Source organism: Bos grunniens, chromosome 12, assembly GCF_055505025.1.
Source record: "Bos grunniens cultivar Pamir isolate PY7600 chromosome 12, Bosgru_T2T1.0, whole genome shotgun sequence".
Classification (NCBI taxonomy): domain Eukaryota; kingdom Metazoa; phylum Chordata; class Mammalia; order Artiodactyla; family Bovidae; genus Bos; species Bos grunniens.
Window position 1 is genome coordinate 52,078,579 of NC_141176.1, and position 25,808 is coordinate 52,104,386.

The 25,808-nt window shown below is 40.7% G+C and overlaps 1 long non-coding RNA gene across 2 annotated transcripts; it reads left to right on the forward strand.

Moving 5' to 3' along the window:
- The first annotated feature begins 6,157 nt into the window (after nt 1–6,157).
- On the forward strand, nt 6,158–24,406 carry LOC147361764 (uncharacterized). 2 transcript variants are annotated; one of them, XR_015138234.1, is made up of 3 exons: nt 6,158–6,294; nt 17,483–17,661; nt 22,329–24,406. It is a non-coding gene; the product is annotated as an uncharacterized LOC147361764 (long non-coding RNA). The 2 variants fall into 2 exon arrangements; XR_015138235.1 differs by lacking the exon at nt 6,158–6,294 and adding an exon at nt 16,552–16,691.
- Nucleotides 24,407–25,808: the final 1,402 nt, after the last annotated feature.

The window sequence follows — 25,808 nt, forward strand, 5'->3', positions numbered from 1 at the left end:
CATCAGAAATGGGAGGAAAGTATTGGCTTGTGTATGGAGACTGGAGGTGCAGTGAATAACAACATGGTCACACTGATAATCAAGAGTGTGAACTAAGACCATACTGTCTTGCTTATCAGATGAGCAAAGATCCGGAGGAGAAAATAAATATCGTTTTGAAGAAAGGATGAAATAATGAATATTCTAAAAATGCAAAGTATAAATTGATAGTTTTTTGAAAGGCAATCTGGCCTTATCTATCAAAATATAATGGGTGCTAGTCATGTGACTCGTAATTCTACTCCAGAAAAAATATCTAACAGAAATACATAAACAGATGAGCAAAAACGTATATTAAGGCGTGCTTATTACAACATTGTTTTGAATAGCAAATCATTTGAGAAGCTATCTTAGAAAAAAAAAGAATGAGTTAGTTCTTTATGTACTGATGTGAAGGGGTTCATAATCTATAAAGAGAAATAAGCAATTTGCAAAACACAAGGTGTTACAATCCAGTTTATATATATATATATATATATATAAAATATTTGCACTTGTGAAAACTTAGGTAGGACTTCACTATAATGTCACATCCTTAATATGTTAAAGGACAAACACTGTTTATATTGTCCCTATCATAGCCAACATCAAGTTCACGGAAAAGAAGCCGTGAGAGCTACTTCCTGTCTTTCAGAAAAACTCTTTTGCTTCTCAGAAGAATGGTAAAATGGGTGATCAAGATGAGAATAATGAATATGAGCTCTGTGTTAATGAGAGTGCTAATATCAATAAGAAAAGAAAATCTACTCTCTTGAACAAAAACTGTATATAATCAAATGTTAGATGTGCCCAAGGGTGTTTACATTTTGTTGCTATTCTTTTCAGAGTTACTCAAATTCTTAAAGATAAAAAAAAATTTTGTTTTAAAATTCCAAACTCTACAGTTTCAACTCCTTTTTCTTTTGAAATAATTTATTAAGTGAATTTTTAAAAAGCCAGACAGACTTCCTAAAGAAGAAAATAACAGCAGAACAAGTTTATATATGTTCATAAAAATCTAAAAAGTCTGAAGACTTCAGGCTAACATGGCAGATGGAATGTGAACATAACTCCCTTGCAAAACCCACTAAAATAAGAGAAGATATCAAATCAAGATTTAAACCCACCCCTGCAGTATCAAGTTTTATATAAGTTACATCTGAGGGTGTATTTATTTTCATTTTACTTTTAGGAAGATTTATTATATCTATTCAATATTTCTTCATATTGATATGTCTTTTTATCATCAACTTTATGGCTGTGATAGTAAATAATATGTTAATTGCTTTTATATACTATTAAATAACTTAGGCACAAAAGGCATGAAAATTAATGTTGAGCATTTATGTACTTTTGAAGTTTAATAAAAATTAATAATGCATTCGGAAAGAAGATTCACAAGGACTAAGAGAACGTAAGAGATAGTAGTGAAAAAGCAGTGTTGGGACATCCCTGGTGGCCCGGGGTTAAGACTTGTGTGCTCCCAGAGCGGGGCACAGGTCAGGGAAGTAGATCCCACAGGCTGCAACTGTGAGTGCGAATGCTGCAACTAAAGATCTTACATACTGCAACTAAGACCCGGCACAGCCAAATACACACATACATTGAAATATTTTAATAAACACATTAATGAGCAGTGTCAAGACATTTTGGAAGATGGAAAAGTATTCAAGTTACCAAAAGCTGAACAAGTGCTCCCAATGAGCACTGGAAAGGGAGGAAGAAGGGAATGAAGCAAGTGACTTCATTTCACAAAAACCCAGAGACTCAGGCACTGGCAGGGGAATAGTTGTCTCAAAAGCTGGGCAGAGAACCACACACAGAAGGAGTGTCTGAAAGCCTGCTACACTCCAGGTCCCCTTCCTCATCTGTCACCTCCAGACAACAGCTGCTGATCAGAGCTCAGAAACACATGGCTGTCTTGTTTCTGCATCCACAAGATACTGAAACGCCTAGATGAGAAGCAGGGGTAAGATAGTTTCTGGAGGGAGAATGGCAGAAACTTGGGACTACCGCCTGCATCTTTGTAATCCTGGGGAAACTGCCACCATTCCAGTAGGAAGGAGGAAAAATCCAGGAAGGAGGAAAAGGCAGAGGAAAAGCTTGAGACCTTGTAAAGGAGAAAAACAAACCCTTCTCCAGGAGAATCAGAATTGAATTCCAAAACTGAGAAAGTAAAACTGTTTAATGGACATGATATGAGAGGATAGGCTGCCCCTTTGTAACTGGTTTTCCCTCAAAGCAGCACGCCACAGTTTTCAGAGCACTTTTTTTAAAATGACCATTGTCTGCCCTGGAAGAAAGGGAAAAAAAAAGTTTAAGATGGCTGAAGATATCAAATTTAAATTCCAGACTTGTATCCACTAGAGTCAGCAGAAAACCCTGCCAATATAGACAGTTTATTTGGGAAATACTCAAAGCAGCAAAACTTAGAGAAAATATGCAGAGATTTCTTGTCCTTGGAATGAGACAGAAAGAAATCCAGGGACATATTGTGGTGACCCACGACTTCAATCAGCATGCACAAGCCCATGACATAGTGGTTAGGAAAGCACTCAGAACTATCCAGTGTGACAGGAGAAATATTGTTTCACATATGTGATTTCTATCCAAATCCACTCAGATCCAGAGAAGGGGATAAAGAAGTGTTCATTAACTCGGATTACAAAGGTCTAAGACCACTCCCAAGAAGGCCCACAACCTGAAAAGTTCAATGAATTTAACTCAACTTATTGGTGACAGTGAACTTTGGGTCACCATCCAGTCCCAACTGTATTAGCTATTTCTTGCTATGACACCTTTACATAAACACACCACAAATCTTAAGTGACTCACCATCTTAAACATTTATTTTGCTCACAAGTCTATGGGCCATTTGGATGACCCTTCTGCAATGGGACAGGCTCAGCTGATGATGGCTAGACTTGCTCATGGATCTGAGTCAGCTGGGGTCTGGCTGTCTATGGCTTCAGTATACAGCTAGGATATCTCCTATCCCATTCATGTAGTTCCTCTGTTCAGCAGGTTAGCCCAGCCTTGTTCTCATAAAGGAGGCTGGGGTCCAAGGGAGGGAGCAATAGCACCCGAGGCTTCTTGGGATCCAGGCTTGGAATAAGCAGATCTTGATATCGGCTGCATTTTATTGGCCAAAGCAAGTCACAACATCAGCCGGATTCAAGAATGGGGAGGTAGAGCACTTCTTTATAGGAGATGCTAAGATTTCACATTGCAAGGAGCATGGATACAGGGAGGGGTCATCAATGAAGGCCATTAGGACAGCTAATCTACCACACTAGCAACTGATGTAAGAGAATTAGTTTTGTGAGTAAATCAAAGGAACTTGGTTAAAGACAATGTGATATCCTGGCACAGCAACAACAAAATCATATTGGTGAGAAAACTACTGAAATCTGAATGAAGTCTGTATTTTAGGAAAGAGTAATATTAATCTCCTAGTTCTGAAAAATTCATCATGATTATAAGATGTCAGCAAGAGGAGAAGCCAGGCAAAGGACATATGGGAATTATACCGTCTTTGCAATTTTTCTGTAAAACTAAAATTAATTTAAAATAAGGAAGCTTGTTTGGGGGCTTCCCCGGGTCTCAGCGGTAAAGAATCTGCCAACGCCTGGCAATGCAGGAGACACGAGTTTGATCCCTGAACTGGGAAGATCCCATGGGCCATGAATCTAAATTCATGCAGCACAACTATTGACCCTGTGCTTTAGAGCCTGTGCTCTGCAACATGAGAAGTCAACGCGATGAGAAGCCCACACACCGCAAGAGAGTAGTCCTCGCTTACCACAGCTAGAGAAAACTAGCCCTCGCCCCAGCCCATGGAGCAACAAAGACCCAGCACAGCCAAAAATAAATAAAGAAAATTATTAAATAATAATAAACGAAGTTCAGTTATAAAAAGGAAGGGAGGGACGTTATAAAAAGAACCTGGAACCTAAACCATGTCGGTGTGCAGCACCCTTACCTGGATGCATCTCTGAGAGTCACGGTGAATGCTCTTAACCCATATTCAGAAACCTCAGTGCTCTGGGAAAATTTGGCAGTTGGGGTAGGGGGGCAGGCAATGAAAAGCCAGAGCAGGTGGTTTGGCCAGGGCCACATCTCTGCAGACCTCCCAGGAGACAGCTACACTGAGCCTCAGGCTTCGGCAGGGGAGGTTTCAAGCTCAGTGGGGCCAGTGGTTGTGCCAGGATCCTTTCTCAGTATGATGGATGGGGTGGTGACCCCACTGGCACTGGTGGTTACAGCACACGGCACACGGCCATGGGGCTGCAGCGCTTAGAGAGTCTCTTTCCTTCCCTTTTCAAACAAATGAACTCCAGACTGTACCGTGGCCTCCTGACTTTGTGGGAGGGACAAATTGTGATCTTCTTTGCCATGCTGTAGCTCTGAGTCTAACACAGAGTCTCAGTGAGACACATAAACACACAATTACGGCACAATGGTTGTACTTGGTTGTTCAGAGCAACCCATCCATGTGGGCATTGAAATTGGGCAAGGGAGAGGCACATGAGTGGAAGACTGTGATTTCACCATTTTAAAGCAACTTCCATGAGGATAAACCCCATCTCATTATCCCAGCCTGTTCCAAGAACAGGGACCAAGAGGGAAACAGATAAATACATTGCTAAGAAACAGGAACTCTAAGTGGGCTAATCAGGCCTTCTCCATCATATTTGAGACATGGTCTCTGGGAAAAGAAGAGTCTTCTTTCTCTGGTGCTAGAAAGTGAAAGGGTCAATTGCTCAGTCATCTCTGACTGCTAGAAGCAGTTATAAAAATATACACTGAAGCTAAAGACTACCAAAGAGAAGAGCCAAGATATGGAGAGAAAAAAAAAAACTCATCGTAAGGTAGTTTAGGTCCCAGGATGCAGCCAACCCTGAGGTCAGAGACACCTCTTGGGTTTCCATACTTCTAACCATAGTCTAGTTTGAGTTGGGTTTCTCTAACTTGCACCCACAAGAATTCTGCCTAAAATAGCAATCAGTAGTGGGAAGTGGGGTGTTGAAACTGACAGGCATTACAACATGAGTCTGGTTGAAAACAAGCAGGATGCTGGGCAGTGAGAGTGGCCTTTTGTTCCTGGGAAGGTGACAGTACTGGGTAAGTGGTAACAAAGCAGCCTGGCAGATTTTTCCTATCTGTGTTCTGGGACTCAATCTAGTTCACTTACGTGTGTCTGGGGAACCAACCATGACAAAGTTAAAGTGGGTTGACTGTGTTTTAATCTTGCTTCAGTGAGGTCCTAGACGTTTCAGGCCAAGCTCACCCTCTGATAGGAGACGGGAAGGTCCACAGAGTCTCACCATTTCTTCTTCCAGCAATCTTTATGTGGACACAAGAACTTATTTTTCTATTTTGAAAGGAAATTATATGGGAAGGCAGGAAGAGCTAGAACACCGAGGAAACCAAATTTCCCCAGACCTCACCAAGTACTTCAGGCTATATGCTCCCACCTGAAATAGACTATGATGTCATCATTTTAAAGCAACTTCCGGGAGGATAAACCCCATCTCATTATCCCAGCCTATTCCAAGAACAGGGACCAAGAGGGAAACAGGTAAAGACATTGCTAAGAAATAGGAACTCCAAGTGGGCTAATCAGGAACTCTGAAAGCAGGTTGGATTCAAGGATCAGGCTGTGGTATGACTGTGTCTTAGTTGCTAGCCTATTGGATTTCCAGACATTGAATAGGCTGACCTCCCTCTGAGATTTTTTTTTTTTTTCTAATTTTATTTTATTTTTAATCTTTACATAATTGTATTAGTTTTGCCAAATATCAAAATGAATCCGCCACAGGTATACATGTGTTCCCCATCCCGAACCCTCCTCCCTCCTCCCTCCCCATACCAACCCTCTGGGCCGTCCAGTGCACCAGCCCCAAGCATCCAGCATCGTGCATCGAACCTGGACTGGCAACTCGTTTCCTACATGATATTTTACATGTTTCAGATTTTAAGGAAGTGTTATTTCCAGAGACTCAGCAAGCCCTGCAAACAGGCTTGTGATTGATTGCTCAACCCCTGAGGCTGTCCCCAGGCCCCGTCAAAACCTCTACCAGAAGTTCTCCAGCAGCTCCTCCTGAACTTTATGGGTAAGTTCAAGGCAAAGGTTCCAGGAAGTTATATTTTAGCCTGCCTCTGGCCCAAGCCCCAGTGCAGCATGATCAGTAGTGAGCCGAACACTGCATTTTCATCTCCATCTGGCTTGTGTGTCGAACACACAATTGATTCTGAATCTGGAAAGGAAGAACGGTAAGTAAGCTTCTGCCTCAAACCCCAACACCGAGGAGCTGGTACTTTATCCCATACACTTTGGGAAACAGTAGGGACTTATCACCAGTTTTAAGCAGGCTTAAGGCAGATAAAACTTGTGGTGTGTTTTGTAAAGGTAACTATGGCAGCATGGTGGATTGGCAGGAAAAGGGTAATATTGGGGAAATGAACCAAAAAAATTAGCAAGCGATAGCAATAGGAAAACTTTTAAGGGCTTGAAGAGTTACAATGAGTAGGGGAAACACTGAGGGAGGCAGGAAGATGAAAAGCTAGCTGATGCAGGAAATGCAACAGAAGGAATGCATCCCGACCAGTAAAGGGAGCACCAAGGTGAAACTCTGTGGCCTGTAAATGGATACAAGTCACTCACTTTGTTTTTGCTGGAGGGAAGGAAGAAACCGACAGCTGGAATTCTGTCTGCAACAGAAGGGAAGATTTTTAAACCCCTGTTTATTTTACACTTGAAAAGGATTCATCCTGAAAACTGCCCGGCGGTAAAGATGCTCTTAAGGGATTTTGGCAAGATGTACACAAAAGAAAGCCTCAGTTAGCTACTGAACTGTTGCCCCCTGGGACCTTCAACCATAGCAGGCACTCAGGAGTCTCCAGGTCCAAGGCACAAAGTTTGTGGTTAGATAATAAGGCTGAATGACATTCATTTTAGATCCCCTTTACCCTGGATGAGAGCATTGTGCTAAGCGATCCTCAAGGCCTCAGCAGACTATAGAAAACATGCAGACCAGAAAAAACTCACAACACACTTCCGTGATTTAGAAAGGCTCGAAGAGATGATTACTTGCCCAAGGGAGTTTAGCATCAGTCCTGTTTTGTCAACATCCCTTCTGTTAAACACTGCATTTCTCACTGCTGTGCCTTTCCTGCTTTGTCACAGCTTTATTTTAGTCCCTAAGTAATTCTACTAGGGGCACTGAATAAATACTCATCGGTCTCTGAGGCAAATGTAGATTCTGTTTGGCAGTTAGAGTTTGTTCATCTTGCAGGGTTTATGTGAGGTCTATCAAGTGGGCTGAGTGCTAGCTTAGATCCCGCCATATAGGAAGAAAATATGGCATCTATCCCCAACTACACAGAAAATTGTGGCTTTAGCTACAAAACTATTTAGCAAAAAGACACTTTGCTATTACAAATATCTGGTAACCCTTCCCTGTTTTCACTCCCATCTGTACTTCCTTCCCCTTTGATGCTTCTCCAGAATTACATTTATCACAAGAATTCAGAAACTTAGTAGGTTACACTAAAAAAGAAAAAACTTAATGGTAATCAAAACACCACTCAAACATTCTTTGGCTGGCCCCGAGGTTATTATTCAACAGCATACTGCTTCTAACTCTTCACAAAGACTAAAAACTGTTTCTCATCATCAGTAAGAAGACTTAAGTTCTTTCCCAGAAACAGCTTAAAGTTCTTCCCCAACTTGGCCAGCTGCACTTGAATTCAGGGTTTCCGCCCTAGAAAGAATGTAGTTGTGTCCAAGTGGCATGAGTCACAGAATTCTAAGCAGGGGAGTTTTTATCTCTTTAAGAGGGGCAACGGTGAGTTGTTTTTTCTGGTGAAATAATGCTTAAAGTGGACCAGGACTCAAGCCGGCCCATCTCAGCTTTTATCCATGCCTGGGAGATGTAAAAGGAAAAACTGATGAGAAAGAGAATATTTGAACTCTGGCTGTGGGCCAATCAACTTTGCAGATTTACCAAGTAATCTTAGCCAAGAGCAAAGGTTCTTGAGTGGCGGTATAGACGGTATGGCGGGCAACAGTCCATGGGGTCACAAAGAGTCGGACATGACTGTGTCTGAGTACAGCACATGGAAGATTAAGCCCCTCTGGGATGCCCATTAAGGGCTTGCTGGCTGTCGGTAGGGAGCCCTATAGTCTGCTGAGTCCTTAAGGATCACTTAGCACAGTGCTCTCATCAAGTCCTGCCACCCTATTTGCTGCTGAGAGCTCCAAAGACAGACTGCATCCCAGCTTCACCTTCTTTGGACTTTTATCTGGAGAGCTCCGTCATTGTTTCTGAGATTTGCAACAGTTCATCATGACTGGAACATCATTTACATAAAGATGAGTTTTTATTCATAGAAAGAAAAAGTTTTCGGATGGACTTATGATTATGTGACTCATGCAGGCTTTTTTTTTTTAATTGCTGAGGATGGATCCATTTAATTTTACCGAAAGTCTTCCATACAATATTTCGGATTTGAGAAAGATACAATAGATAATATCAGTTCTATTTGATAGAATCACATAACACGCATGCAGCAAACACCTACTAGAATGTGAGCTGCTCTGCTAGAAGCTTTGGGAAATAAAAAGCTGAGTAATGCATAGGCCCCACTCTCTGATAGCTCATAATCAAGAGGCAAGACAAAGCAAAGGCACATGTAACCACAATACAAAGTGGGCTGTGAAAAGCTTTTGGTTACTTTCCATAGACTAATGGAAACGCACTGAAGGACTGCATGCAGGACTGTAACTGCATTTTACAAAGATCACCTGGCCAGCAGAATGGAGAACAGATTTAAAGGGAAGAACTGAAGCAAAAAGCATTAGGAGTTATGGCAACAATTGAGGTACAATACAAAGGAGACTCAACCTAGCACATGGAATACAGAGGAAATGCATGAAAAGATTTTAAGCAGAAGAAATTAATAGGATGGAGTGGCAAAGGATCAACTGGTGAGGGATGCTGAGGGAATGTAAAAACGAACAGCTAGGCTTCTGCCTTCAGCTGCTGGGTGGAAAGCAGTGTGTGCACTGTAGGAGAACACGGCAGAGTGAGAAGGACAATCAGGCCAGGCTGAGACGAAAGAGCCAGGGGAGCCCTAGGGAACCACGCCACCCACGACAGAGTAGGTGCCTGCCGTAGCTTCACAGCAGACCCGGTCGGGAAGGCAGGCTCTGGGCCACGGATGCCAAGCACAGAGTTGGACTTTAATTCAACAAGCTGGGGAGAGGCTTGAAAGCAGGAGAAAAACAAGATTGAAGCAGTTCTCCTCTAAAACTAACCTAGTCAACAAAGAGACAAAGATTCCAAAAGGTGAAGCGGTATGAAGACACCTAGTTAGTGTCAGAGACAAATTAAAAGGCAAGTCTTTGGACTCCTGGTCCAGTCTGTGCAAAGACAAGGAACCCTGCCTGCTTCTCAGAATTCTATGTCCTCCTCTAGAATAGCATTGAAGCATGTATATTACCATATGTGAAATAGATGACCAGCCCAAGCTCAGTGCATGAAACAGGGCACTCAAAGCCAGTGCACTGGGACAACCAGAGGAATGAAATGGGGAGGGAGGTGGGAGAGGGGTTCGGGGCAGGGGGGACACATGTACACCCGTGGCTGATTCATGTCAATGTATGGTAAAAACCACCACAATATTGTAATTAGCCTCCAATTATAATTAATAAATATGTTTTTAAATATATAAGAAATACCAAGTAAGAAAAAAAAGAAGTCCTTCTCCCTTAATCTATCCCAGCCATGATATTTAGCTTGGACTAGAACATTTGGCACATTAAGAAAATGAATGGCTACTTCCACTATTTTTTGGTAACAACCAAAGAGCCCAGTCAAGTGTTCTAATAAAAAAAAAAAAGCTTAAAAATACTGGTGATTATAAATGCAGATAGTGGCAATGCTCTTTAAGACTCTTTCAAAGTCTAGTGGGAATAAAAAGGGTAGAAAGACACTTTAAAAAACACTTTAAAAATAATAAAATGGCTTCCAAACACACATTAGTATAGTTGCTGTCGTTCAACCATCAAGTTGTGTCCAGCTCTCTGCAGCCTCATAGACAGCAGCATGCCAGGCTTCCCTGTCCTTCACCATCTCCTGGAGTTTGCTCCAACTTATGTCCATTGAGTCAGGGATGCCATCCAACCCTCTCATCCTCTGCTGCCCCCTTCTCCTTTTACCTTCAATCTTTCCCAGCATCAGGGTCTTTTCCAATGAGTCAGCTCTTCACATCAAGTGGCCATAGTTCCCAATTGCAGCAAAACTGTTCGGGAAGAACAAGTTCCTATTACCCAGGAAATAAAGATTGAGGAGGAGGGCAGAATGAGAGGTGAGTGGACTGTCATTAACTTCATTTGTCTTAAATAAGCACTTTGATGAACAAAAACCATCACGAAATCTCAATACACCAACTTCTAGTCAGCAGATGTGTTTCAGGCACACGTGAGCTTGCGTGCACGCATGCACTCACAGTTCATCTAGAACTTGAGGGGAAACATTGGAAATCCAACAGCCAAGGTCAGGCTGAAGCAGTGGACATTCCAGTGGACTTCCCAGAGCTATTATTTTCATGACATAAAATGCTGTGCATTTGTTCTCCCTTTTTATTAAGGCCTTTGGGTGTATTTATTTTTTATGGTTGTTATTATTTGCCAAAGTGAATTTAAGAGAGAAATTCCATGAGAACAAAAGGATGAGTTTTTTAAACAAATACTTTGTAATATAACTTTACCTCAACAGCTCTCTTTACCATGTTTATTCATGAGCAGGCAGTGAATTTTAAATCTGCTCCTTCTGTAATCCATCTCCTGAGAAGAATGAAAGTTGAGCTTGATGAGAGAGAAGGCTCACAGGAGAAAATTTCTTACTCGGTGCTAGGCAATCATCCTAGTTGAGAACAGATTATGGGAAAGAGGAGCCATAAAAAATATCATGATCAAAGTAGCCTATGGGAAAGGAAAAAGAAAGAAGCAGAGTGATAAAAGAAAATAAAAGCAAGATGATTAGAACCCGCAAAAATTGATTCTTTTACATGTACTGATCCTTTTCTCCATTGCTTCACCTAATATTATCAGTTTCATAGTACTGTCTGGATTATATCAAAAGTGTTGGCCCACTGCAACATCAAATTTGGGAGCCATGTGGTCAATCCCATCAGCAGCAAAGCAATTAATTATATACAACTACTTCAAGGGTGGCTCAGGCAGTAGAGACTCTGCTTGCAATGCAAGAGACCTGGGTTCAATCCCTGGGTTGGGAAGATCCCCTGGAGAAGGGAATAGCAACCCACTGTAGTTTTCCTGCCTGGAGAATTTCATGGACAGAGGAGCCTGATGGGCTACAGTCCATGGGATCACAAAGAGTCAGACACAACTGAGCAACTGACGCTTTCACTTTCACACTCCCAAATAAACAAATGCTGATTCAGAGAAGGGATGTAGACAGAAGTAATGGATGACAATAGAAAGAAGTGGGGAGGAATGGGGGCAGGGGGGAAATCACTCAGAAGCACAAGATGTGATTCCTTATGAAAGAAAATGCATGTTTAAATTTTATATTTAAAAAAGAAATGAACAGTAAATCTCAAAAATGTTATTACTACATCTATTCAAAACTAAAATTAAGCAGATATGATGCACACTGAAACTAAATATTAATATATTCAAAAAAGAGAAAATGGGGAATATAAACTAAATCCACAGATGATCTCAATAATGTACTGACTCAAAAGACTGTAAATCTAGATGAACACTTAAAGGCAATTTATTCAAGAATGGAAAAAAAGAAAGTGAAAATGTCAGCCACTTCGTTGTGTCCGACTCTTTGAGATCCATGGACTGTAGCCCACCAGGCTCCTCTGTCCACGGGACTGACTCTCCAGGCAAGAATATTGGAGTGGGTAGCCATTCCCTTCTCAGGGGATCTTCCTGACTTGGGTCTCCTGCATGGCAGGCAGATTCTTTACAGTCTCAAACCTAAAGGAAAGGTTATTTATTTACATGACAGAATTATCTGAGAGCTTATGAATACCACTGATCATGTTTTATAAGTGAGACCAATGTATTTAACAGAAAAATAAAAGATTTGTGCACTTAGTGTGTCAAATGAATTGCTAAAAAAAATTTTTAAAGGACTTGGTCTAGGATCACCAAAAATATTACAAGAAATTATCTACCATAACTCCTTCTTTCTTGGTTTTTCTATAAATAGTAATTTTACATTGGAAAACTTGGGGAGTACTTACCATTGAATCATAGATCTGGAAATAATCTCAAGAAGTTGTCTAAAAACCTACATTCTTCCGGACAGTAATGATTTCAAACTAGGCTAACTTATTCCTATTTAAACTTTTCTAACAAGGCTCAGAAAAGGAGATGCTACAATCAGCCCTGAAAATGCCCATTGGTCAATTCCCAAGAACCTCAGAAGACTGTTTTTAACTCTATCATGGAACAACAAAAATAATCAAGTTTCAGAAAAGACATTTTTCCTAAATATGATTGTCTTTGGGGTAGTATGTTGCTTTCTTCTTATGACTAAAAAGTATAAACTAAATTAATTTAGTCTATTTTGCTAAAATAAAAAAAAAAATTATTTAGGTTTAGAGCCTAGGCAGTCCAAGGAAGAGCCTGGGAAAGACCCAGACAAGCAACAATCTAGCTCTAAGGAGACCCCATGTCCACGATGGGCAAACTATATGACATGACTGGCCCACTGGGTGAATCACAACAGCGTATCTATGTCTGGAAATGACAATGCAGAAGTAATCAACTTTTGCGCACTAGTTGTGGTTGGAATCTTCAGTCCTAGCCTTGGAAAAGGCCCTCCACATCCCCCCTTCCTTGTAACAAAAATGAAAAGCTAAGAGAAATTTTCCTCCCTTCTTAATCAATGTCCCTAATTTCAGCTTGGAGCCTGTACAAAAGCAAAGTGTTGGTACCTTGTGGAAGTCACAGCCTAAACAACAACAGTGCCCCTTCCTGGATCCTGCCCATCTCCTTTCACACTATGCCTCTTTTTAAAGGTCATCCACAATTAACCAGTAACTACCTTGCAACTCCTGTGCCACCTGTTGCTGAATATAGCATAAAAGCCCTTTTTCTCAGCTTGCCACCCTAGAGAAACCCACAAAAATATCTAAAAATACAGAGGAAAAGCTCCCACTTCTGCAAAACATGGGCAGTATCACAACCACAAATCACACATCCGAGAGCCAACCTGCAGGCACTGTGCAATCTGGACTGAGTCAGTTAGCTGCGTACGTGCGCAGTTTCTCAGATGTTAGGTGAGATAAAGGCATCCCCTACAGTAAGTGAAGGTCACAGCCAGTAATCTTTGAACTGAAACCATGTGTTCTTGACATGAAAACAGATGATGAGAGAGGCAGGGAATGGTCCCGGACAGTCATAGAGCAATATCACAAAACTGGAGAAAGGATAAGGAGCTCAGAGTGAAAGCATGTCACCTTACCTTTTCTATGGGATGATCCAGCCTCTTACCCAAGGGAAGTAGGCAGAAGTGAAGCAGAGTAGAGGGAGGAGAGGAAAGAGTGATGGGCAGAGAACAGTGAGCCTGTGATCCAAATGACTGCTGTTCACTATACTATTCTCTATATAGGGAAAAAACACAGGAAAATTGTGTCCCTAGGCAAAAAGGGAGTGTCAACTTTGGGAAGGGAGAAAGTCTCCAAGACAAGAAACCCTAAGGCGGTCAGCAGGTATCCATGACTTACTGCACCACTGCTACCCATTCAGTGTTACCCCCAACACCCATTCTCTACATACACACAAACACGCACATACGAACTAGGGCCAGGAGTAAGGTGAGGCAAGTAAGGAGCCCAGGGAGACCCTGAAAGTCTGTTGCTCTTGAATTTTGCACCCCAGGCACTTTGCTTGTCTCACCTTAACCCCAGTTCTGACACACAAATGCATCAGTGTGTCAGGAAACCACTGGCTCTATTCAGTTATGAGGAGTGAGTAGGGGAAAGAAAGATAATGAAGATAAGAGACAAACAGCTCTCCTTGGCCTCATAGAAAAGACAAAGTCATCATAACAGTACAAAGAAGAGCTTGTTAAATTATAGAAGAATATCATATCCAAGAAAGCAGAGCTCAGAAAATAAATGGAAGTGGAAAACAACATTTCAGTGGTAGATGCTACACAAGAAGAAATTAAGAAAATGGAATAAGAACAACTGAAAATATCCTCAGGGACATAATAAGTAGTCTTGAGAAAATTAAACAAAATGAGATAGAAAAGAGGAATAATATACTTAAAATGTCTAGAAAAAGTGATACATAGGGAAGCTAGATTTAAAAATGAACATACACATAATTGTTGTGAAGACAGAACAGAAAAATGGAATAGAAGAAAATGTACAAAGATATCCTAGAAAAATAAATAAATTTCCTTGAACTAGATCCTTCCAGGTACAAATTATTAGAGTAAAACATGCAGTTGTAAAAACATTATCAGTATGATCAATGGCAGTATACATCCTGGAAAAGTACCTGGCTGCCATTAAAAATTAACAAACATTGTTTAAATCTAGGCATAAAAAGCAAGTAACTAATCAGATAGATCCCAAATTTTTCCACAAAATTTCTCAATTTCAGATAATATTTATAGTCTTGAGAGTCAGTTTGGGTAAGAACTTGGAAACTCTATAACCCATAAGACCTGAAAGGAAAGAAAAATGAAAAACTGGGAATTCCTTGGCAGTCCAATGGTTAGGACTTGCCACATTCACTGCCTTGGGCCCAGGTTTGATGCCTGGTCAGGGAACTAAGACCCCGCAAGTTGCTCCCCCCAAAAAAATTTTAATTTAATTTAAAGATTTTTTAAATATTGAAAGGTAAGATCCAGTCAACATAAAAATGAACAAAAATAAATTACTTTGGAAAGAACAGACAGGTGGTAAACATCAAATCAGTGTGTACATCAGATCAGATCAGATCAGATCAGTCGCTCAGTCGTGTCCAACTCTTTGTGACCCCATGAATCGCAGCACGCCAGGCCTCCCTGTCCCTCACCAACTCCCGGAGTTCACTCAGACTCACGTCCATCGAGTCAGTGATGCTATCCAGCCATCTCATCCTCTGTCGTCCCCTTCTCCTCTTGCCCTCAATCCCTCCCAGCATCATAGAACTATGCATAAACGTAAATCTCAAAAATCTTGAAAATAGAAAAATTATAATATGAATAATTTTCAAAACTGGCATCCAGGTGAAAGCTGGAGGGGGGAAGTGTGCTAATTTTCTAATATTCAGAGCAATAGATACTATCCAAAATTTAATTCTGTAGTTTTTAAAAAAAAACGACTACATTCTCTGTATCCTCTTAGCAAGATACCTTGAGAACCAATTTGCCTTACAGTGAAAATTTATCTGAACTTCAGCAATACTTCATTTAATTCTGTTTCTTCTTTTTTTTGGCTAAATTATTAACAAGATAAAATTTAATGCATATCACTTTCAAGTAGCATATGGAGAATAACTCCATTTTTTATAAGTATTTATATCTCTATGTATCTATCTTTCTAATATATACAGAAAGGTGTCTGAAATAACCATAAGTTATTTCTGGTAGGTAATTGAAGATATTTATAATCATTGCAGTTTTATACTTTTCAGCATTGTGTGATATTTTATGGTGAGCAAGTATGATTTTTTTTTTAAAGATAATGTCAATATTTTTTATGTGACTTGTGGCTCTGTGGGTACAGAATCCATTGGCAATGCAGGAGACCTGGCTTCAATCCCTGGGTGGGGAAGATCCCCTGGAGGAGGTCATGACAATTCACTCCAGTATTCTTGCCTGGAGAATCCCCATGGATAGAAGAGCCTGGCAGGCTACCATCCATGGGGTTACAAAGAGTTGGACACGACTGAGCGACTAAGCACACAAAGAGAAAGAAACAGGAGGCGAGTGAGAAAAGAAGGGAGGGAGGTGTGGAAAGCAAGAAAATTTTCACCACATACACTCAAGCCAAGTGCCTTCTTTGAGGAAAACATGACTAAGCCACATTAAACAATTAGTGGGAAGAACACTTCACTTGGGATGGAGTCCAAGGCAGAACAGCAATAGTGATGGGCAGGAAGAGGGTGTAGTAACCAGAGTTCTGCTGTTACCCTCTCTCTATCAAGGAGCCCAGGATTGCTTGTCTGCTTATCTCTCTCTCCCAACAAATACAACCAATTGCACTTCTTCATTTTGCTCTGATAATAGGGGCCAATGGGAAACAATGCACCCTTGTGTTGTTCACCCCTCCCCTTGAAATATGCCCTTAGTTAGCCTGTTGCTGGGCATAATGCCTTAATATAAAGCGCAAATTCCAAAGGTGAGAAATTTGTCAAATCAGTGCTAGGTAGTGGCAGGGACTTCGTCAGGAGAATTTCAGTTGAATTAAGCTTCTCAGGCTAGCACTTATCAACTGTTTGTCTATACCATCCTACCAGAAACAAAACTCTTTAACTCACAGTGGGAATTTTTGATGGTGAGATTCTGACATGAGGACATTTGTGACTTTTCCTCCATTCGGAAATATTACTCCACACCTGAGCAGTTCAGGAGAGGATGAGTTGCAGAAATGGGATAAGCTCATGACTGGAAAGGATCCAGGATAAGGTATGTAGAGATGGAGTGAAGTATCTACTGCACACATTGTATAGTGATTTCTTTTTAAGATGGAAATTTAACATTCGTTTTGAAGGTCACTCTTGGCCTATTCAAGAGATAACTGTTTGACTCTTCATGCTTAAATGGCTTTCTACATCTCTGCCTGCGCTGGCTGTGGATCTTGGCAGGCTGGAAATTGCTCTGGGGTTGTGGGGGGGACACTCAATGACTGGGGGAGAGGAGTAGATGGATAAATACTCTGCAATAAGAGGATTCGGAGATGTGTTCCACAATCCTTCAGAAGCTCCCCAGAAACACTGAGATCCAATTCCACATAGTCCAGTTCACTCATGACCACACTTTTCACTGGTTTTCCTTCCTTCTTTGTCTCACAACCCCACCATCTCACAGTGCTTTCTGGCACCTCATGCCGAAGAAACTACTGGTGTTCAATCCCTTATCACAGGTACAGTTTTTTGGCAGAAATCATCTATGTTAATCATCTCAGGTTGCCATAACAAAATAGCATGGACTGAGTGACTTAAACAACAGATATGTATTTTCTCACAGTACTGGAAGCTAGAAGTCCAAGATCATGGTGTTGCCAAGGTTGGTTCTAGTGATGCGTCTCCTCCTGGTTTGTAGATGGCCATCTTCTTGCCATGTCCTCACATGGCCTCTCCTCTGTGTACTGGCAGAGAGAGAGAGAGATAAGGATACCAGACCTATTAGATTAATCCCTACCCTTATGATTCATTTAATCCTTATGACCTTCTCAGAGGCTCTGTCTCCAAATACAGTCATGTTGGGAGTTGAAGCTTCAACATTTGAATTGGTAGAAGGAGAAGACACAATTCAGTACATTAAGACATCCTGACATGGGACTTTCCAGGAGGGAGACATCAATTCCAAGATGCTTCCGCAGGGACTCTCCATCACAAGCGTGAGAGCTGCTTAACCTGAGTCAAGAGAAGGATGGGTAAGTTGTCCCCTTGTCCAACTATAGGCTTAACCAGGTTTCAACAGGTGTTACCATCAGAAGCTGCAGGTGAAGTTTCAGAATGGCAGGACATCATGACCTGGAGGTTTCCAGCTCTTCTTGCCATCTTAGTTGAGATGAGTAGCAACCGAGTAGTGGCAGTAGGGAGTGTAGGATGTCAATATACTCTCACAGAAGGGAGGAGCTGACAATTTCTCAAAAGAAATCTCACAGCCTTGCAAGTCAAGTTTATAGAAACCTTACACTTGACTCCAAACCCCAGATACCCAATAAATGAAAGACATAGTTTAAAAAATTACTTATGGCCCTTATATATGTTTTCCTAAGTGACAGAACCACAGTTTCCTCCTTTGCAAAACAGCAATAATAATGCTGAATTGCAGGGTTGTGATGAATAAATGAGATCGAACATGTAAGGTGTTTAGCCTAGTGTGTGGCACTCCATAAGTATGACTTCCCTTTCCCTTTCCACAAATACGAGCATCCTTCCTTCATCCCAGGAAACTGGGACATATACTGGTCTCTGGCTTCACTCCAGGACATTAGTCACACTTATTTTACTATTGTCATTAGGAGTTTTTAAAAACCACCTCTCGGTTCTTGTGTTTCCAATCAAATGATGTTAAATGAAAACAAAATCTCTTTTTCTTGGATTCCTTAAGCCTTCTGGTTTCTACCAATGTAAAATTCTGGATGCAAATCTATCTTTAACTGATTTTTTTAAAAAATCAAGCTTACTTTAAGTATGTTATCACTATGGTTTATCCACCAGGTTCCTAGATTGAAACAAGGAATATCACAAGTGCCTACTTCTAGAGCTTGGAGGTTGGCAGTAGACCAGATAATACATCTTTCAACAAAGGAGAGTTCTATTTCATAGGAAAGAAGAGATAAAGTTATTTCCATTGCTTCTTCTCTTACTTATTCAATATGCTTTGTCTCTATAAGTCAAGTTCCTTTTCAAGTTCTAGTTCTTTGATCTGTAAGCATCCAAAGAACATCTCTTTTTCTTCCTCTCCCATTTCTGTGTTTCAAATTCTCATCCTACATTGATTCCACTCCTTTCCTCTCAGTACATCTATGTATTTCTCATACCACTTCTCTCACTCTCCCAAGCTTACACTTGCCGTTTCTTTTCTTCCTATTAGCTACAACAAAACCATCACAGGAAAGGATGTCTATGATGCCTTGTGACAGAACAATGAAAGCCTCCAAGACAGTCAGGTCCTCAGACAACACACAGGTCCCAACTGATGTTCACACCATGCTCAGGGCTTACCGAAAGGGTCTATAGCTTTTAGGGGCTTCCCTGGTGGCTCAGGGGTAAAGAATCTGCCTGCAGTGAGGGAGAGATGGGTTTGATCCCTGGGTCAGAAGATCCCCTGGAGAACGAAATGGCCACACACTCCAGTATTCTTGCCTGGAGAATTCCATGGACAGAGGAGCCTGGTGGGGTCCATGGGGTCGGAAAGAGTCAGACACAGCTGAACAACTAACACGAACTAACTATAGCTTTTATAAGTGTTCTTTGACAACCTCCGCAAAGGATTCCCAGGTGGCGCTAGTGGTAAAGAACCTGCCTGCGAATGCAGGAAACATAAGAGATGTGGGTTCAATCCCTGGGTAGGGAAGATCCCGTGGAGAAAGAAATGGAAACCCACTCTGGTATTCTTGCCTGGAGAATCCTACAGAGGACCTGGTGGGCTAGTCCATAGGATCACAAAGAGTCGGACATGACTAAAGCAACTTACCATGCACAAATGCTTTGACCTTCACCTTCTCAACTTCTCTAAAGTTAACAAGAGGAAAGCTCTTGTGATCCCAGTGGAAAAACAGGGCAAGTCTGGTGTCAATAAACAAATTCCCTTATGAGTTGACCAAACCAAATATTCAGCCCCAACTTGCTGGGTGCTTCTCCCTGCTACCCGGTGTTCCAGTGCAGATTTGCAGACTTCCCTGTTGGCCACCCGGGACCTCAACCTCACAACTCACAGTACACAGGAGACAGGGGAACCCACAACAAGAAATGGGTTCACAGCCTTAAGCCATCGGAAACGCTCAGTGCAGACTACCATCAGCGATCTCAGTAACATCCTGCCTTTACGTCAACTAGCAACTTGGAACTCTCCCCATATCTCATGCACAGACCACAGACACCATCCCCCATGCTCTCACCCAGGAAAAGAACTCTGTTTGTCATTTTCCAGAAGTCTAGTTGCTCAACCTTTGCTGGACTATTTCTAGAAGGCAACAAACCCAACAAGCCTGAAGGAACAATGTGGACAGAGTTTGCTCCCTCTTTCACATCTCATTTTAATCTCTTCTTCTGCAAAATAAACAGTCCAAGGCCCTTCTCTCATTCCCTGTTTATGGATACTTCAGTCCCTTAGTTGCCCTGTTCTTATTACATTTGGGTATCAAAGCTAGTTTCACCAAGGGTGTTTACCATCATCACCAAGGGTGTTTACAATTCTAGTTAATATTATTGATAATGTTATTGACACAGTACTACAGATAATGTATTATTTATCACTTGTCTCTATAATGGGAGGCAAATGCCTGGGCCTTTAGGAGTGATTATTTACTTTCCTCATTACATACTGGAGCACATAGTAACCACCACTTAGCTGCTACTTTCTGATTTTTCTCAAATAGTTGGGGAAGGGGTTTTTAAAAAATCACATCCATTTTTCTTTCAAAATCAAAACATAGCTTCTAAAAGTCAAATTATTTCCCACGTATTTTTAAAAATTTAATATGATACCATTCCTGGAAAGAACCATCAATGAGAACTAAAGAGCAGTGAGATTTAATTCAGTGAGGACTGGAGGGAAATGCATGTTAGAATGTGTGGAAAATCTATGTGACACTGAAGAGTCGAGCTAAATATAGAAGCCAAATTTTTAAAAAATTCTGAGTTTGTGTCCATAAGCTAAAATGCTGCTAAATACGTCAATATTAAAGAAAGCAGCAAACCAAGGCCCACTGTCCTGCTTCTTATATGAAGTGGGCAAATATTAAGAAGACACTGGGAGGTCATTATACTTTAGAATCACTGCATAGCAGGCTGAGAATAGTGTAGCAGGGAGGGAGAAATGGAAGGCAAGAGGAGAAAGAAGGAAAAGAAGGATTAAATCTGTAACAGAATAAGCCAAGCCTACTTGCCTCTACAAATACCATTTCTGCCAAGAGAATAGAGGATGAGAATAGTGTTTCATCTTCAATAATCCATCTAACAACCTCTCATGTAGCTACTATAATGATTTATGCAGTAATTTGTAGAAACCATCCTTATCTGTATTATCTAACATGGATTTGAAAAAAGAACATCACGTATATACCCTGAAATAAGAAAACTTTAAGAGACAAGCACACATCCAAAGCTACTATTGAAGAGAGAGGAGTAAAAAGAAAGAATTGTTCTTTCCTGACATCAAAATGTGGCAGGTTTAAAACCAGGAGGAAGTTATCTATGGGTTTGTGCTGTTTTGTTTTTTTAGATGATAGAATCTGCTGAGAGACTTTTAGAAATGGAAAGAAAAGCTACAGCAGATGCAGCTGAGACAACATGAAGAGCTGTCTTTCCTGAATCCCAAACAGCAGCAGATAAAAAGCAGAGAGTAAACGAAAAGGTCATCTCACACTCGTGGCCTTCTGAGTTTGGGGTTTTCCTTTTTCCTTTGGCCACTACCTTGCCAGTCATTTCCATGTTGTTTTTCTTGTTTAATCAAGAAAAACAGGCAAGACAAAAGGGATTATTTTCCAGAAGCTCTGCTTGTTTAGCGTCATAGGAATTTGAGGTTGTTATCTAGTATATTTGGGATGATTCTTCAGGGGTAACAGCGAAGTCTACAGTGTTTATGAATTTATTTCCTAGTGTGATATTTCCACCACCTTTTACTCTTTCGGATGGGTTTCAACTGCATCTGTTTGCTTTTCCTGTTGCTTGTGAAAGTACACCTCGTGATCACTATCCACAGCTGCTTTGTATGAGCCTCAGAGAATTCTATGAGCAGGGAAATTTTAAAACATACAAGACCAGAGTTTTTCATAAAGTCTTATTAATCACATTTTGAAAGGGATAAACGTCTTGCCAAATTTGTCTGAATTTCTGGTCAAGTAAAAGGCAGGTCTTCAAACCATCAGACAAAATGTATTCAGTTTATATCTAGTGTGTCCAGAACTACACCCAGCTACCACATGGGATGTGGCACTTTTAAAATACAAGACATGGTCCTTGCTCTCCTACATGGTTTAAAGTTTAACTGAAACAATTTAGAGAGCAATGAAAAGGTAAAGCAGGAGGAAGAGAGGTCTCAGGAGGAACAGAAATGCCAGCAAGACCTTGAACTATTTAGGATTCGTGGAGAGGTACAGAGAGGGGACTCCAGTCCAGGAATAGCAAGATTAAAGATATACAGGAGGGTTGCTTTGAGAATTTTCAGGAACACTGAGTAAGCCTGTGAGGAAGCAAGCAGAGAAAGCCAATTAACATGTTCAAAAAGTTTCAATTATTTCATTTCAGTTATTTCCAGGAAGGGGACATTTTTATGCTCATTAGAGAATTAAATGCTTTGATTAAATGGGTTTTTATCCCCATTTAAGTTCTATTTCCTTTAATGCACCATATTTTTTTTTTTTTGTAGTAAACTAAATACAGGACCTGAAATAGTGCTTCTTCACAACCAAAGTATGACCTCTTCCCTGAAGAAACCACGTGTTAGCAGCACATGTTCCTCCTACCACCAGCCCACCCTACTGCCAGCCTGGTGATAGTTGGGGGTGGAGGGAATAACAGCATGAGTGCCTTAGGACTGGGCTTGAATTTTCTGTTTTGGGGGTTTGGTGGGACTTGTTTGTTGGTATTTATACAGTGTTATACAGATAACATTCTATTAATTACTTAAGTTCAATTCCCCTGGAAATGGAAATGATATCAGAAACCCATACCTGGAGAGAAAGAATAATTATTTTGTTTGGCTTTGGTAACATCCATGAAAGAATCTCCTTCTTTCTCAAGGCAGTATATCTCAGAGGAGGCAGCCTATGTTTCTGTGTTCAATTAATATCCAGTAGATTACTGTGAAACTCTTGGTTCTGCTGTTTAATTTTAAAATTCCCCTTCAATTTCCCTCCTTCAATTGAACTGATGTTCAGGTAAAGCTATGAAACAATCCAAAGACAAATAAAAGGAAAGACAAACAGCAGTAAGTACCATTTGGTGGTATCTTTCCCATGTCAGATCTCTGCCAAGTGCTTTACCTGCATTATCTTATTTCATCTTTCCCACCATCCTATGAGATTGGCATTATAATCCCCATTCTATGAACAGGGAAACTGACAGGGTGGGTTGTTTGCAAAAGTCCCATTCTAGTGAGTGATAGAGCTAGGATTCAAGGCCTAGCTCCAAGAGGAGCCTGGTGTGCTGCAGTCTATGGATTCATGGCCTTTACCACCATGCAAATTTTAATATGGAATGTGGAAAAAGTGAAAGGGAAGAAGGGCTACAGAAGAGAACTGAAAGATGATACTGGGTGTCAAAATGACTGATCATTCTGAAGCAAGAAGGTAATTGAGGAAGTACTAGGATTAAAAACTTTAAGACTAATGAGAGATACAGAACTGATGAGCAATACCTGGATAGTTAATGTTTAGCCTCATCTATAAACACTCTGAACTGCTAAAATGCAAATTGAAACCACAGTGAGATACCACCTCACACCTGTCAAAATGGCTATTATCAAAAATACCACAAAAAACAAGTGTTGCCAAGGATGTAGAGAAAAGGAAAGCCTGTTAGTGGGAATGTAAATTGGTACAGTTACTAAGGAAAATGGTTTCCTTAGTATGGAGTTTACTCAAAAAATTAAAAATAGAACTACCATACAACTTAGCAATTTCACTCCTGAGTATTCATCCAAAGAAAGAGAAAATAGTAACTTGAAAAGATATAAACACTCCTATGTTTATTGCAACATTATTTACAATAGCAAGACATGGAAATAATCCAGGTATCAACTGAGGGATAAATGAATAAGGAAAATATGGCATATCCATATGGTGGAATATTATTCGGCCATAAAAAGGAGTGAAATCTTGCCATTTGCAACAACATGGATTGATACTAACAGTATTATGCTAAGTGAAATATGCCAAACAGAGAAAGACAAATACTGTATCAACTCACTAATATGTGGAATCTAACAAACCTGAACTCATAGAAACAGAGAGCACACTGGTGCCTGCCAGAAGCAATCTATGGTGGGAGAAATGGGTGAAGAAAGTCAAAACGTACAAACTTAAAGTTACAAAACAATTAAGTCATGGGTATATATAATGGGCGTATGGTGATTGTAGTTAATAATTGTATATTTTAAAGTTGCTAAGAGAATAGATCTTAAAAGCTCTCATAAAAAGGAAAAAAAATGTAATTATATGAGATGAGGATGCAACAGAGAATGAGACGGTTAGATAGCATCACCAACTCAATGGACTTGAATCTAAGCAAACTCGGGGAATAGTAGAGGATGGAGGAGCCTGGTGTGCTGCAGTCTATAGAATTGCAAAGAGTTGGACACAACTTAGCAACTGAACAACAGCAACGTGAGGTGACATGTTAACCAGACTTATTGTGAAGATCGTTATACATGTGGCAATGTATACAAATATTGAATCTTTATAAAACTAATATATGAATTACATCTCAATAAAAAAGATAAACTGAGCTCCTAAATGCTCTATTTTAACCATAAATTATCTATGTGGGATCTGCTCCATATGAATATAGTCAAAATGAAAGAAGTGACCTTCTCAGAAAAGCCAAAAATGGCATCTATTTTTACACTTGGGTGGTAACTACCTCTTATGAGGAAGTAAGATCAACAGAAGAACCAAAGAATTTAGGAATAAGTTCTGTCAGCAATATCATGTTTATCTTCAAAGCACACTATCTGGAACATTTTGTCATTTTTTAGACCACCAGTGTTGAGAAGAGATTATTCAGAAGGATAATAATTTAAATGTAACAGGATGCTGTTTTGTAAGCTAGACCACCAGTTGGGTTGGACCAGCATGTGGATTTAGGCAACACTTCTGAGAGTACTTATGATCTTCCCTAAGACCCTAAAAAATGTATCTTTCACTGTCACAATCCTCAGAGACATGCAAAACATGGAAAGGGCTCAAACTATGACAACGATGATATTCAGGTACATTAAAAATATGACTTCTGGAAATGTCCAGAGGAAACTAGATGGCAGGAAAGGAGAGCCAAAGGAAACATTGTAAACAAGGAGAGAATGTGGGAGCAAATGAGAAGCCAAACAATACTTAAGTATCCAAAGCTAAAGTGCTGACTGGCCCAGAGCAAGCTGATACACTGACACTCACACTTTTCAGGAGTTGGGGATAAACACGTACACACTGCTGTATTTAAAATGGGTAACAGATAAGGACCTACTGAATGGCACAGGGCCTTCTGCTCAATGTTATATGGTAGCCTGGATCCCCTGGGAGGGGATTTTGGTGGAGAATTGAACACAAAAATCACTGCAGATGGTGACTGCAGCCATGAAATTAAAAGACGCTTACTTCTTGGGAGGAAAGTTATGACCAACCTAGATAGCATATTCAAAAGCAGAGGCATTACTTTGCCAACAAAGGTTTGTCTAGTCAAGGCTACGGTTTTTCCTGTGGTCATGTATGGATGTGAGAGTTGGACTGTGAAGAAGGCTGAGTGCTGACGAACTGATGCTTTTGAACTGTGGTGTTGGAGAAGACTCTTGAGAGTCCCTTGGACTGCAAGGAGATCCAACCAGTCCATTCTAAAGGAGATCAGCCCTGGGATTTCTTTGGAAGGAATGATGCTAAAGCTGAAACTCCAGTACTTTGGCCACCTCATGCGAAGTGTTGACTCATTGGAAAAGACTCTGATGCTGGGAGGCATTGGGGGCAGGAGGAGAAGGGGATGACAGAGGATGAGATGGCTGGATGGCATCACTGACTGGATGGACGTGAGTCTGAGTGAACTCCGGGAGTTGGTGAGGGACAGGGAGGCCTGGCGTGCTGCGATTCATGGGGTCGCAAAGAGTCGGACATGACTGAGTGACTGATCTGATCTGATATGT